At 35.5% G+C, this 16,337-nt stretch overlaps 1 pseudogene; it reads left to right on the plus strand.

Moving 5' to 3' along the window:
• The first annotated feature begins 6,174 nt into the window (after positions 1–6,174).
• LOC147388393 (pectinesterase 3 pseudogene) lies at positions 6,175–7,174 on the plus strand (annotated as a pseudogene).
• The last annotated feature ends 9,163 nt before the right edge of the window (positions 7,175–16,337 follow it).

Raw genomic sequence — 16,337 nt, forward strand, 5'->3', positions numbered from 1 at the left:
TCCAATGTTTTCTTGTATTTTGATTGTACAATAGTCCAAATTCCAGTTAAACTTCCGACAAGCTGTAGAAGAATTATTGAGAATTATGCTTATTGGCAAACTTTGAGCCTTGATTCCTTGGTCCAGCCTTTCCAGAGTCTATCCCATTCATTGACAAAAAATAAATAAATAAATAAATAACCGCAGAAAAAATATGCTACACCTCTAGACTTTAGAGCAGAAACTCACATGGAAAAGTGTAACCCTCATATAGAAAACCCCTAACTCTTTATCCTCTCTTTTTTTAAACTAAATCTTACCATCATTTAGTCTGGTCATGGGATTCCAGTAAGCTTGCACAACATAAAGTTTGTTTTTTTTTTCTAATCTCACCTTAGTAAGAAACCTGTTGTTTCTTTGAAACTAGTCTATTTTTTATTTTATTTTTTGGTTCTCCTGTCTCCTCAAAGTTTCATAATTTCCATTGAACTCAAAAGGAAAAAAAGAAAAAAAATAACCCATTTCATGCATCCTCACAAAAACAGCTAAATTAAACAAAAATTATACAGACATCACAGAAATTGTCTCAAAAGCTTCTAAAAGGCCTCAAAGATGTCAATTTGCATAGTCCAAGAAACCCATTCTCTCAAGTCATTTTCCCTTCTTATTTCCACACTAACAAAGAATCAACCAAGAATGGCAACCCATATTCCAACACTGCTATCAGTTATAAAAATGGTGATTTGCTTGGATGATTACCCCTCACTTAACAGGACAGGAATATATCAGGAAACCCATAAATTAAGATACCCAAATCAACTAATACCAAGTAATTAAGAACAAAAACCCAAATGGGTAGTCAATGAAACACAAAAACCCAACGAATCTAAACAGAATCAAAACATAAAATAAAAAAGTAGATATTGTACCTCTGAATTTGAAGCAGAAATAATACATTTTTTCCTATTATAATTTTTTAATAAAAATCTAACAAGAAATTGAAAATTACAAAAACCCTAACAGAAAGTTTTCTGTTAATCGAACATTCAAGTTGGAATTTCGTAAAAAATCGAAATCCATGACAGAGAGATAGAGAGAGCTCACAGGTGGTGGAGGTGGTGGTGGCGGTGGAAGTAAGACAGTTGGGAGGTGGTTGAAGGATAGAAGAGAGAAGAAAAAAGAGGAAACTCGTGCTCACAATGCTCAGCTTCATGCGGCAGTCTCTGTTGCTGCGGTTGCTGTAGCTGTTGCGGCAATTGCTGCAGCCACGGCTGCATCATTTGGATATGCTAAAGACGAGCAGATGACAAAGACAGACATGGCGATGGCATCTGCAGCAACGTTGGTGGCTGCACAATGTGTAGAAGCAGCAGAGGCCATGGGAGTTGAACGTGAACACCTTGCTTCTGTTGTTAGAAGCTGCTGTGCGAATAAATCGAAAGCCGTCGATCGGAAAAGGGGCAAAGGAGAGATTGAGTTCACGTTCGAAAAATTGATCGGCGTCGTCGTCAGTTTAACCAAGACAACATCTTCGTCGTCGTCGATGGTAAACGATCAGAAAACTGATCGGCGTCGTAGAGGTGGGTCGCCGTTAGCTGTCAAAATCGATGAGAGAGAGAGAATGTGATATGGATCGAAAACAGTCGAAGTTATAATCGCGGACTGAGCGTGTAAATTTGATAAATGATGAAAGGTAAATTTGTCATTTCACTACGACGCGTTAAAACGCAAATGCGCGAAGCGGCTCACACGCGCTTTTCAAAACACCGTTTTTTTTTCAAATTTGCGTTTACAACTTCAAAACGCCGCGTTTAGAAGTGATATCAAGCACGCAAAATTTTGTAAAATCTAGCTTTTAGTCGCAAACGCCGGTAAAGCCGCGTTTAGAAGCGCAATCAATCAGGCCCTATGTTTCTTCATGATGATCTTCTTGTTGATACACACCAGTTTCCCAAGGATTCTGGGCCAACTCTTGATCACCATCACTGTCATGCAGATCTCCAGCTTTATCTGAACTTGGTTGAATTTTGACAGTGTGCTCCTCCATCTTTTGTTGTAGTTTGTCTTCGAATTCTCTTGAGTCTAGCAACACCTCTTTTCCTAAGGACCACCAAGAAGATGCTTCGTCGAATACCACATCTCGCGATGTATAACACCTTCCAGTTGTAGGATCACAGCATCTCCACCTCTTTCTCTGATTATCGTATCCAACAAAGATACACCTGACTGCTTTCTTATCGAACTTGCTACGTAAATGATCAGGAACAAATACATAACATACACATCCGAATACTCGAAAGTAGCTAACTGTAGGCTTTATGTCCCATAGTTTTTCAAAGGGTGAAACAAACTCTAACCTTGGTTGAGGAAGTTTGTTGATCACATGGGCTGTTGTTCTCATAGCTTCGGCCCAAAATCTTCCCGGTACATTCTTTGCATGTAGCATACTCCGACAAGTTTCTGCAAGATGCCGGTTCTTTCTTTCTGCTACACCATTCTGTTGTGGTGTATTGGCACATGTATACTGACGACGTATTTTGCATTCTCGTAGGTATAGAGAGAACTCGTTTGAGCTATATTCTCCTCCGTTGTCTGTGCGCAAGCAACGGATCTTCTTTCCTACTTCTCCTTCAACTATCTCTTTGAACTCTTTAAACTTTGAAAAAGTTTCATATTTTTCTTTCATAAAGAAAACCCACACATACCTAGAGAAGTCATCAATGAAGGTTACCATGTACCGCATTCCACTGACTGATGGTTGCTTGACTGGCCCGAACACATCAGAGTGAACTAACTCTAATGGTTCCTTTGCTTTAAACTTTGATTTCTCGTATGGCAATTGATGTGCTTTACCATACTGGCATCCTGCACAGACCGTGTCTGTTCTCACGTCAAGCTGAGGAAGTCCCTTAAGCATCAACTTCTTTACCATCACACTTAACTTGGAATAGCTAACATGACTCAACCGCATGTGCCACAAATCTGTTGTCTCGTTCCTTCTTGTCTTGTCTACATATGCAGACTCTGCTGACATTACGTAAACTGACTCCAATCGTCGTCCCTCCATCATTGGCTTTTCTGAGATTTTGATGTCACGATATACCTTCACATCTTGGGGACCGAACAAGACATAGTAGCCTGATGATGTTAATTGAGCTACGGATAACAAAATTTTCTTCATTCCTAGAACATGGTAGACATCTTGAAGTGGCACCTGGTTAGAATTATAACGAGATGTGACTATCGTCTTACCGATGTGAGCTATCGGTAACCTTGAGTTGTCAGCCGTCACCACCACACACGACTTCCCTTGTACTCAGACAAGTTTTGCAACTTCTGTCTATCACCTGTCATGTGATTTGAGCACCCCGAGTCTACGATCCAGTCATTCTCGTAGTCAATCCGTTCAGATGTAGCTGTAAGAGCTACTTCTTCTTCTTCCTTTACAAACGATGCTTCAGCATCCCATTCATCTTCAATTTTCTCTTTAGAACTGGAAGTAGCAGCATTACTTTCAGCATGCTTTTTCTTAGACCAGCAATCTTTCGCCATGTGGCCATTCTTCCCGCAGTTGTAGCAATCGCCTTCGAACCTTCTACTATTACCGTGATTCTTTGAAGCTCCCCCTGGACGAGAGCCTCCCTCTCTTTGATGACCTCTTATCTTGTCACCATTCGTTTTAGATCCACCTCTGACGTACTGCTTGAAGCTACCTTTACTTTTGCTTGTGTAAAGTGCTTCTTCCTTATCCTTCAACGAGACTCCTCCCATTTGCTTAGCCAAAGCTTCTTGACCAACAAGCAAATTTTCGAACTCAACAAGTGATGGTTGTGTCGGCCATCCTTGTACTGCAGTAATAAAGCCTCGGTATTCGGGTCGCAAACCATGGATAATTATTCTTTTTATCCTGGTTTCTCCAATAGCAGCATTCGGATCTAACTCTGAAATTTCACGGCATATTGACTTCACCTTATGAAAGTATTGGGCGATCGTCATATCACGTTGCGCCATTGATAGTAGCTCGTTCTCGAGAAGTTGTAACTTTATATCATTTTTCTTTGAAAAGAGTGTAGCGAAGGTGTTCCATGCTTCTTTCGGTGTTTTGGCATCTCGAATGTGCTCTAACATTTCTTCTTCAATTGTAGTCTTTAAAGCAAACATCGCCTTGCCTGCTTTAATCTTCCATTTTCTCAAAATGCCATTGGCATCTTCTGTTGTCGGTTGTGTAACTTCACTACCACCGACAATCTCTCAAAGGTCTTGACCTTGTAGGTAAGACTCCATGCATGTTGCCCACGCATTGTAGTTTTGGTTGTTGAGCTTCTTGATTCCTCCAACTACTTGAAGGTCACCCATCGTACTGACAGAGCTTCGACTGAACGGAACAAACTTGACTAACGATCTTGTAGAGTAGTAAACTCCTCACAACTCAAGATAACTCCACCAAAATCGATCCTTAGCAACCTGGCTCTGATACCAATTGTTGAGGAAAAATCTAGAGTACTTGACTCTAAATGCACAAATATTGGATATAAACAAGTAAACAATTTACTTGTACTATACCCTCAATAAAAATATCACTCACAAGTTGAAGAAGAAAATAACACTCTATTAAGGAAAACACACTTTTACAAACACTCACACTTTTTACAACCTCTCAAGACTTCTTACTCACAAGTTATTTCTCACAACTTGTTTCTTACTACTTGATTCTAACTACTTGATTACAAAATGAGAGGACTTACCCCTATTTATACTAGTGGCACCTCCTTAACTAATGGTTAGGATTGTGCCAACACATTCTTAATCTAGTGGTTATAATTTTGTCATCTAGAACTTTCTAAAAATATCTATTAGTCTAGAGTTTTCTACCAAAATATCTATAATTCTAGAATCTTCTATTTTTCTCTTATCTAAAGACATCTAGAGTTTTCTCTAGGAAGATTCTAGAAATTGGGCTATAAATAACTATTGGACTTGGACAATAAATGTGGGCTTTTCCAATTTGGGCTGGTGTTGAATTTTAACAGGAACTCTCCTTGAAGATGACACATGTCATAGTATGAAGAGGGTTTCTTCAAAATTTTGAGGCGGGGACTGTTTCAAAGATTTTTTCCCATTAAACGGTATGTATGAACTTGCTCATCAATTAATCCCCCTTATTGGATCTTTGGAGATTCATCAGATTCCAAATCGTGAATGGGAGAAGAAACAGATGGTGATCTCTCTGGAGAAGGCAAAGACCATTTCTTTTTTAGAAAGGGGATTATTAAAAATATTAAAATTGATGAGTTAAAATATAATTATAACAATATTTTAGACCTTATCTAGCTGTACATTGTGATTTCATATCATTCATTTAAAAGCTCTACCCCAGGTTTGACCAAACCAATGGCGAGAAGTCACCGCCAAGACCGATTCGTGGTGTGTTTAATGACATGATGATTTCACAGCAAAATTTCAAACAAGAGGGTGCCATTTTTTTTTTTTTAGTGTTTTTTTTTTTTTTAAAGGTGTTTGCTTTATTCATTCTCCCCCACAAAGGCTCCAGCTCAATCTCATCCCTACATTTAATAATAGTACAAGGTGTCGTGTACAAGTGCACAATTTAAAATATTGATCCAAGCATTTTAATATTACATAATAAAAAAGTTGGGGTTGTAATAAATTTTTTTCTTTTCTTTTAATGTTAAAATAACCCTGATTATATTAATTTTAAATATAAAAATAAAAACATTTATGATCAACTCAAATTTTGGTGTAACCACTTCTACTTCGTCTTCTCTCATTATTATAATAATAAGAGTGGTGATAATATAACTCATCAAGTGACATACTCAATCGACTCGAAGGCATAGATAAGCTTGAAAATCGTAAATCTTTACCTCTAAGGATATACAATTGCACTTCTTCATAAAGAAGTGTAACCTAAGAGAATTGTGTATCCTAAGAGCATACAAATATATGGCTCCCAAACTTATCCATGTCATTGAGACAATTGAGTATGCCATTAGGCGAGTCATTTTATCACGATGTTAAATAGTAAAGATAATAAAAGAGAGAGTTTCTATTGGAACACCACTTTTACTAACAACACACTAAGATAATTAGCACACGCTAATTCTTGGTTTTTTCGGTGTGGCAATAGAATCTCTATAATAAAATAAAATAAAATAGATGATAAAGAAGCATCAATTTCAAAGGCTTCTCTTTGGGCGAGTTATACCCACACAAACAAAGCACGCGCGCACACCTCTTTTTCTAACCAAGAAGGGGAAGAAAAAAAAAGCAGAGCAGAGGAATAATGGATTCAATCAACACCTTAAAGGGCTACGGTAAGGTAGGCGAGCAGGTAGATCCTGCGACTCGTCGCAAGATCCGAAGCCGTATGATCATCATTATTGTCTGTTCGATCGTTTTAGCGACCTTGATCATGTGTGTATTGGCCAAAACATTCATATACAGCAGTAGCAACGAAGTAGTACTTGAATCCGACCCCATGGCCATGATGAGGTCGGCTGAGTCTATCAAAGCCGTCTGCAATGTAACCAAGTACCCCGAATTGTGTTTCTCGAGCATCTCTTCACTCGAAAATAAGAAGAAAGCAGACACAGAAGAGATCTTCAGGCTTTCTTTGCAAGTCTCCATTAACGAGCTCTCGAAGCTCTCTTCTGTTCCCCAAAAGCTCATACCAAAAGTCAACAACGATCCCATGGTCGAAACCGCGTTACGTGATTGCAAAAGTCTCTTCGAGGATTCTGTTGATCGAGTCAACGAGTCGATTTCTTTGGTGAGCCAGCAGGGTGTGGAGAAGATCATGTTAACGGCATCAAAGATCAACAACATACAGACGTGGCTCAGCAGCGCCATCACCAATCAGGAGACATGCTTAGACGGCTTAGATGAGAGCTGTACAGGACAGTCTGCATGTAGCATTCTCAAGGAAGAGATGCAGAATTCCAGCAAGTTCACCAGTAACAGTTTAGCCATCGTTGCTAAGATCCTTAAACCTAAAATTCCGATTCACAGGAAATTATTTTACTTTTCGGATTGATAACTTACCATGCCCCCATAAATGCTAGGGCTGTCTATGTACCGAATCAGATCTGATCCAATAACTTTCCCATCATCAGTATGTAAATTATATATGTTACTTTTTAAATATATGAAATTTATTTGGATTTTGTTTATCAAATTATTGGATTTGGTCCTCTCCATACCTCAACTCGATCCAATTGTCTGGGTTTTTACCCCCTCACCCACAAAGAAAAAAAGACAAAAATCTCTCTCGCTCCTAAAGTTGTTGATCTCTTGCCCCTATTGTATTTTTTTTTGTTACATTTTTAAAGTTCTTCAATCTTTCCACTATCTGTTGATCCATAATTTCTTTTGGGTTGCAGTATGATTGTTTTATGGCTGTGTTTGGATTGAGAGAAATGGAAAGGAGAAAAGAAAATAAATGAGTTTCTCTCCTTTTCTCTTGTTTAAGTCGGAAGAGAAGAGAAGAGGACAGAAATAGAGAGAAATTCTTTTAAAATCTTTTATAATTTCAAGTCTGCCCTTAAACATCTTTTAAGATATTTTAAATTTCAAAATTGTCCTAATTTCTATTTTGTCAATCCAAATATGATAGAGATGAATTGAATTTCTCTCAATCTAAATAAAACCTTAGAAAAGAATATGACAAATTATGCTCAAGGAAGGGGATCATAACAAAGTTCAAAAGGGATGACTATGTGGTTGAATGATCAATTGTTTTACTATTGAATACGATGAGATAAATATTCATCTGTTGTTGCTTGTCATATCCTCCCAACAAATGCATGATGGTTCAGTTAACTACTTCTGATTGACTTCCAGTTTTGCGCATGCAAGCTATTTAATGCATAACATCTCCATAGCTCACCAAAAAATTTAGGAAAAATTATCAAAAAATCTAATTAAATTAATATTTATCAAAAAGATAATCAATATTTTTCAAAATTATCAAGATGAACCTAAAACACAATTATTAAATTATCCCCAAAAAATGTCACGCACTTTGAGTGTTGTTTTTCAAATTGATCTAAAAAATGCTACTTAAAATAGTGTTTTTCAATTTATTTTGTTTCAAATATAAAATAATTATTCTAAAACTATTTGTTGAATAACAAAAAATACTGAAAAACTATTTTTTAATAAAAAAATAAATTAATTTTGTTAATTTTATAATAAATATGGATAAAAATTTAAATAGAAAAAACGAACTCACATAACTCCACATTTCTACCAATATGTAGTATTTTATAAGTAAACAAAAAATTATTATTATTTTCCTTTATCCTCTATCCTCTACATCCTTAAAACAAATATGCTTTTTTATTTTTGTATGCATTTTAGATTTTTTATAAAAAATTAATAATTAATATAATTAAGAAAACTAACACCACGTCTCTATATTTAAAGTAAATATCTCAATGTTCAGATAAGTAGTCCCCCATCGCACCAATCTCTGCCCCCCTCTATTTCTATCCATTTCTCTCTCTCTCTTCACTTGTTAGAGACAGGAAAATTACCCTAAAGAATAGCAATGCTACAATCACTAATTGAGGTATGGTTGATTGAATTGATAATATATTCTTAGAAAATGGTCTAGTGAAAATGGATTTCCTTAAAAAAAAAAAGAAGGAAAAATTACTTGCCTGTTTTCAATCTCTAGCCATGGATGCATATCTGGGTGGTGGACCTTGTTACCTTGTATTTTTCCCAAACTCTTGATTCCACCCATCCTTTCTCATCAATGAAAAATTCAATTGTTCTTCGACTTTGATTTATTTTGCAAAATTTCATCGATCCCTAACAAATGAAAATCTTGATTTAATGAAAAACCTATAGAAATTCTAATCAATCTTTATAGTCAAGACTATACCAACTCAAGTATAATCATACAAGATGAGAATAAACTTAACACTAATAAAATTAGAATGAACTACTGTTTAGATGACTTAACACTGATAAAGTAAGACGTGAAAATTCACATTGAACTGTCACTAGTCAGACATTACAATATATATTGAATTTTCACAAGTCATTTCACATTAAATTGTCACATCTACATTACTTAGTTGTCTATATAAATGCAATCCTCAACTCTCACATTCAATTTAAGTTTAACCTCCAACTCTCAAATTCAATCTAAAGCCTTATTGTCAATGATGTCTGGTGAAAAATCTCTAATTAATATTAACAGTGATGAATCAGAAGATGAGATTGAGCTAACGAATAATGAAGACTCCAATAAGTACTTAGGAAACTCATTGTACAACTTGACTAGTTCAGATGAAGATGACTGTGAAGATATAATGAAATATCTGCAAACTATAGAATCCATTAAAGAGCTTTTCAGTGAAAGAAACATATAGTGGCATTCGTTGGTCTTTAAATCGAAATATTTAAAGATAGAGATGCTTGGCATTGAAGAAAAAATTTCTCGACAGATGACTAGGGCCCACATTAACTAGGGAGTCGTGGTCCATGTGAGCCCAATTGACTTGGATCTTGGTTAGATGACTTCTTCCAAATCCTTGATCATAGTGATTTCTTCTAATTTTCTAATTTGTTTTCGAAAATTTACAACTTTTTCCTATTACATGAAAATAACAGTAATTAATCTTCAAAATATATCATTTTATGGAAAACAGTAATTATTATGGACTAACAATGCATTATGTCTAATAAGTAATTTTAGTTTATAGTTTATCCGTAAAGTCCATGCAATAAGAGCTCTAGAAATCATTTTCTAGACACTAGTCAGATTACAAGACCAATACACACACGTTTTTTCCATCCATGCTTAAACCTGGTAGAAAAAATAAATACTATAATTATGAATTTTTGAAAAAATAATCAAGGTCAAGCATAGACAACAAGTTTAAAACAATAGTACCTGTAATCGGAATATTAAGTAGGTGCAGTTATGGATTATCGGGTTACTCAAAATAGGGGTCACCCTCCATGAGTATGGAAGTTTTGTTTTCCAAAAACTAAGAAGAATAATATCAATGCATATATATCAATTCAAAGTGATGAATCAACTATAATATAATATGTTTTGGGGCCCCTATGAATCAACAAATTTCCTTGTGAAATTTTAGATTGCTCTGATAAGATAAAAAAAAATTGTTATAATCTATTGTTTCTATACAATTTGAAACCAGGTTGATAATGGACTATTGAGTCTTCTAAGTTACTACTAAATTTTAGATGATGATAGTTTAGAGAGAAACTTACTTAGGTTTAGATTTGAAGAAGGTGGGGGTCCATACCATTTTTATTGTCACCAGGTGATGCAATTTAAAATGATAGTGATCGAAATCAAAGAGTTCTTTGTATTTGATCCAAAACAACGAGGATTGTTCGTGTTCGATTTAAATCTAAGAATTATTCATGTTTGATTAAAATCAAGGGGTTGTTCATATTCAATTCAAATTGTGAAGATCGATTCAGTTCATCTATGTTATGAAATCAACGTGTTTGATCCAAAACAATGAGGCTTGTCCGTATTCGATTCAAGTCAAAGAATTGTCCGTATTCGATTCAAACTAGAGAATAGAGACCTTTTGTTTCGTATCAGTGGAGAGAGGAGAATGATGTGAGTTGAAGAAAAAGATAAAGATAAAATTAAGTTTCTCTTGCTAATTTTGAAAATTTTGTTACCTTTTTAACAAATGTTAATTTAATTAGGTTTTTTTTAAAAATAATTTCCCCTAAAATTTACTCATCAGGAATGAGGTATTTGTTATTGACCAACCAAAAGGTTGAAAAGTAAGCTTGGTGCACATGTATGTTGTATGTATCTATTGAGTTTATTCTCACATTGGACACTCATTGCCTTGTCTTTCTCCTTATAAGCTCTTGGGCCTCTCCACTCATTGCCAATTAGTTTTCAGTTAGACCCTCAAATTTATCATGGTATCAGAGCGAGCTTTTCTTTCCTCCACGTCACCTAGTTCATTTATCTCCATGTGTTTTGGCCCAGTCTGGCCCACACGTGTAGGGGAGTGTTGAGTTTAGTCTCATATTGGACACTCATTTTCTTGTCTCTCTCCTTATAAGCTTTTGGACCTCTCCACTCATTGCCAATTGGTTTTAAGTTGGATCCCCAATTTATTAGTATCACATCTATTACTTTCTTGTAAGTTACCGTCATTGCCACTTGCTAAAACTATCAACAATTACAAATATGTAATCATTTACCTTCTTAGTAACAAGAAACCCACCAATAAATTGAAAGGGTAAATGTTACGAATAAGTTAACTTAATTAGAGTTTTTCTCTAAGATTAGTGAAAAAACCCATGATTTGTGAGATAACAACAACCAATAGATTTTGCTCCCTCTAGTTGTACACTCATGTGATCTGGGATTAGTATTAAGGTTAAGGTTAGTGTTACAATTTAATAATTAAGTTTATTATGGTCTAGAGCTTAAGATCTAGGATAATCGTTAGTAAGGCTGTCAATGTATCGGATCAAACCCAAAACCCAATCCGTTCTGATCCAATAACTTCAGGTCTGCATTAATGTTTTGTATTTCGATAAGGATCAGATTCAAAATTTTATTAGGTTGAATCTAGATCAACCATGTCCTGATTCGATAAGGACCTAATCCAATAATATGTTAGAAAATATATAAATATATTATATATTTATTGAGATGCATGAAGTTTATTTAGATTTTGTATATAAAATTAGATTTGACCTGATCCGAATCTGACTTGATTGTTAATGGATCGGATTTTGATATTAATATTGAGTTCCGATAAAAAACCCGATTTGATACTTATCAGATCAGTCCCAGATCCAATCTGATCGTTATTGGATTGATATCAAATCAACCTCGATTCGATCCATTGACAGCCCTTATCGTTAGGTTCAATGTAGGATTAAGATTTAAGTTTAAGTTGAAGGTAAATATGCCTATATTGTTTTTTCTTTACGTTACTGTAGACACCCCAATTTGCACGAACCCGTTAGGAAAGTCCAAATTTCCTCGAATTGATTTTGAGTTAGACTTAAACTTCTCAATGGACCCACATTGCCACTTGGCATCATATTCATGCATACATGCATATTATTTCCATCTCATATCATGCCCATACCTTGTCCCTAATCCACTTTAAACCTATGTCCATCACTCATATCCTAAGCTCAAACCCAAGTTCATATTCCAAACCCAAGTCCATGTCCTAACCCAAACCCAAGTCCATATCCAAACCCAACACCAAGTCTATACCCAAACCTAACACCAAGTCCCTCCTAAGCCCAAACCCAAGTCCATATCCTAACCCAAATCCAAGCCCAACACCAAGCCTACTCCAAGTCCATTCTCTCACCCCTTCACAAGATGACACATGTTGATACCTCATAAGCTCCCAACACCCAATGCATCATCTAATTGGAGGGTCAACTTTCCCTTTGTGAAAATTCAAGAATGCCCTTCTCAAAAAGTCTAGTAAAATAAAAAAGGTTATTTGGTCTTTGGTAATAATCCATAAAAGTGAGAGAACTTCCTATTATGCCCTCAAAAGGTGGGAATCTTCAAGTACATACATGGAGTTCTCCCATTGGTCCATTTCAAAATTATACTTCCACCCTTACTTTATTTGTTATTTACAAATGAATCAAGATCTACTTTTCACCTACCACTTCACCTTTACACATGTCATGCTTCCATTCACCTTCCCAAAAGTACTTTTGTTTTCCCATTGGTCCATTTCAAAAATACACTTCCACCCTTACTTTATGAGTTATTTACAAATGAACCAAGGTCTACTTTTTACCTACTACTCCACCTTTACACATGTCACTCCCCTATTCATCCTCCCAAAAGTACTTTTGTTCTCTCACCTCTATTTACCAAAAATCCAAGGATCAAAGAATGCTTTTAGGATTTTTTCACAAATGTCATCTTTACCCTCATACAAATGGAAAATCCAAAAAGAAACAACCTAAATCTCATGTCCATTTCCTTTATTTTTAGGGTTGGACCACTTTATCCCAAAAAGTTCTTCAAAAACTCTATAAATACCCTCATTTTCTATGATCAACTCATGCTCTCAAGCCCCCATCTCTCAACCTAAAACTCTATCAAAATCTCTACTCATCTCTCATCTCTCAACTTCCAACCTTCAACTCTCTTAACCCTCAACTATATCCTTCAACTCTCAAGTTCATTACTCAAGCTCAAGTTCTCTCAAAACTTTTAAAAGGGACAAGGTGGGATAGTAGTTGTTTATCTATTTTCTTTTAACTTGCATCTTCTTCCTCTAACCCTCCATTTTTCTTTTTTTTAGAAACCCTTAGGATGTAATGGAGAACCCTCCTTCATCCCGAGTAGATTGAACCTCAACCTTGGGCATGGAATGCTTGAGGCGGTTTGGTCGAAATGATGGAGGTTGAAGCCCTTTTTAACCCATTCTCATATCATGCATCATAATGTACACTATGCACACACCTCACACATATTTGGCTATGATGAAGAAATGTGTAACTCTCTTGATGGGGTTAAAACACTAAGTTTCTAGCTAAACATGCATGCATTAAGGTTATGGATCTAAGGGTATTCCATCCATGAAATTTCTCTAAAATCCTAAACCAACATCTCAACTCATGTAAAAGTGTGTTGGCTCCATGAAATGTCTTCTTCCATAAGATATTTCTTATGCCAACACCAACATCAAATCCTCTTCTAAAGAGATACATACACACCATGTGCACCCACCCACTTCATGCATCCCATGCACTTTACTTGTTATATTATTCTTTTCAAAAATGGACAAATCTAAAGGTAACCACCTTAGGTGGAGAGAATGGGGTGCTTAACACCTTCCCCATTCTCTAACCGAATCCCCTTACTTAGATCTTAGGTAGACCATACATTTTTCATGATTGAGAGTCACTACAATGCTATAAAAAAATGATTTTCAAAATAATTGATTCGGGTGCCCATTTACATCCATTTACAAAAAAGAATGGTGGCGACTCCAAACAACGTAGCATTGATGTTCAAAGGTGAACATTCTCATGTCTACAGTTACATTGTTGGTCCCCAAGTCCAGACAATAGAAGAGGGTTCCATTATGATAAGGGTTAGGTTTTAATTGATAATGTTGATTTTGGGATAACAGATCAGATAATAGGATTGAATAGATTGTAATGATAAATTTATTTTGTTTATTTCTTGTTTTATGAAAAATTTTAAGTTGTTACCTTATCATCAGATGAAAAGCCCATTGACTTGCACACCTCCATAAGATATGGATTGAGTAAAGTTTGTTCTTGTAAGAATGAGCATCCTCTTCGAGGATAAAGGCATGAAAGGAAGGTAAGAAATTTTGAAGGGGAGAGGGGGTAGTAGAAGAAAGACAATATGGTTGGAGGGATATTCTTGAAAATGGGGTTTAAAGAGGAAAGACAATAAAATTTGAAAGGTATTTTAGAAAAGTAAAAGAAGAGAGAGAATAAAATTAAAAATTGTTCTCGAGATTTGTAAAGAGATTAAATCTTAACCCCTCTTTATATGGGTAGAGTGAGTAGGGTTCATTGTTGTGTTTTATTATATAGAATTATATAGATATCTACCCAATTAGATTTCATCCAAAAGAGTAGAAGACTTGATTTTTTCCTTAACAAACTAGTCTGAATGCTCTAGTTGAAGAATTTCATACAAAAAAACTCCCATAACACAATATATTGGAGTCTTCTAATATCTTGACAACTAGCTTGAGTTCAATGAAATCACATGTATAAGCCCAGTGAGATCCTTTTTAATAAATAAATACATATATATATATATGACCAATGCTAGGGTTGGCAATGGACCAATTTGGTACCAGATTAGTATCAAACTGGCTCCAACCCGAAATCTTTAGCATATAATCTAGATTCGATTAGATTAATGAGTCTTTGAACTGAATCCAATTTGGTTAAGATTTCATTCAACCCAAAATTGAACAGATCTGATCTAGCACTAGAAACTTTATTTGAAAGAAATTGGGTTTGGGGAAAAACTTAGAGTTTGGGAGGTAGAGTGATAAATTAGCAATGCAGGAGGGGAAGAGAGTTTAAAAAATAAGGAAGAGAGGATGATTTGTATAAAAAGGAGGAAGAGAGATGGTGGTGATAATGGCGAAAGTACAAGTTGTAGAAACAATATCAATGCCCCCAAAATCAAAACAACCAAGATCAAGGACCTTAACATCAATTTGATGTAAGAAAAATCTACAGTTTTTCCAGATTTTTTGTGACTTAGTGGGTCCCATAATTTATTTGAGGTGGGACCACTTGAAAACTTATTCTTCTCATTAAAGAGAATAATTTCATCTATTTAATTATCAAAAATCCATTTTGTTTGAATGAGAAATCGACTCCAAACAACCCCTATTAGCCATAATTTATTGTATGTGGATTGTAGAATAATTGCGTTTATTAGTGAAACTCTTTAGTTTCACATCGGATAGGAATAAGAAAATTGTCTAGTTCTTATATAGAACTTCTAATATCACTTAAGTGAATATGAGAGAAAGATTTGGATAAACCCACGCACGTGCACAAGAGGCCCATGGGCTCAAGAAGGATTTGAACCATTGGTCCAAAAAATCCTTAATGCGTGTGCGGGCACACGATACACTCGCAAGGGGGTGCAAATTTCGACAATTTGACTTCACGTGGATGCACGCGACCCTTTTGCTAATTTACGTGTTGGACTTGGGCTCACCGTCCAATTAACACACAGAGACACCACGTCTTTTAATATTTTATAAAAAGGTCATTTCGACCATAGTTTTTCTCATTCAATTTTTTTTCTCTTATTTGCTTTAACGTACTTCATTTTGACGTATAGATTGAAATGTTACCTTTGCACATATGATCATTGTATCTTGGGAGATAGTTGTTCATTAATCCATTGTATCTACCAACTAACATTTGATCCCCCTAATACTTCTAATTTTGAGAGAGAGAGAGAGATTGTGTGTGTGTGTGTGTGTAGTTGGAGATGGAGGTGAGTGGTGGAGGTTCAAGAGGAAGATGGCTTGTTGAAGAAGATGAGTTTTAGGACTTTTCCCCCTAAACAAAAACAAACGAAAGATGTAAGGGTGTTACGGAAAGAAATCATTTGTCGGGATTGTTCTTGGATCAGGTTGAGGCTAATCCATAATCGATTTGAAAATTCAATGAATTTTTTTTTTTTTGGATTTCAAATTTCAAGCCAAATCCAATCCAAATATCCAAATATCATATATGATCCTAATTTTTTGGATCAAATCGATTCGAATACCAGATAGAATTTGAACCATTGCCAACCCTAATCAACACATCCA

The sequence above is a fragment of the Akebia trifoliata genome, chromosome 12 (genome assembly GCF_017979445.1).
Source record: "Akebia trifoliata isolate Shusen 1 chromosome 12, ASM1797944v1, whole genome shotgun sequence".
NCBI classification, from domain to species: Eukaryota; Viridiplantae; Streptophyta; class Magnoliopsida; order Ranunculales; family Lardizabalaceae; genus Akebia; species Akebia trifoliata.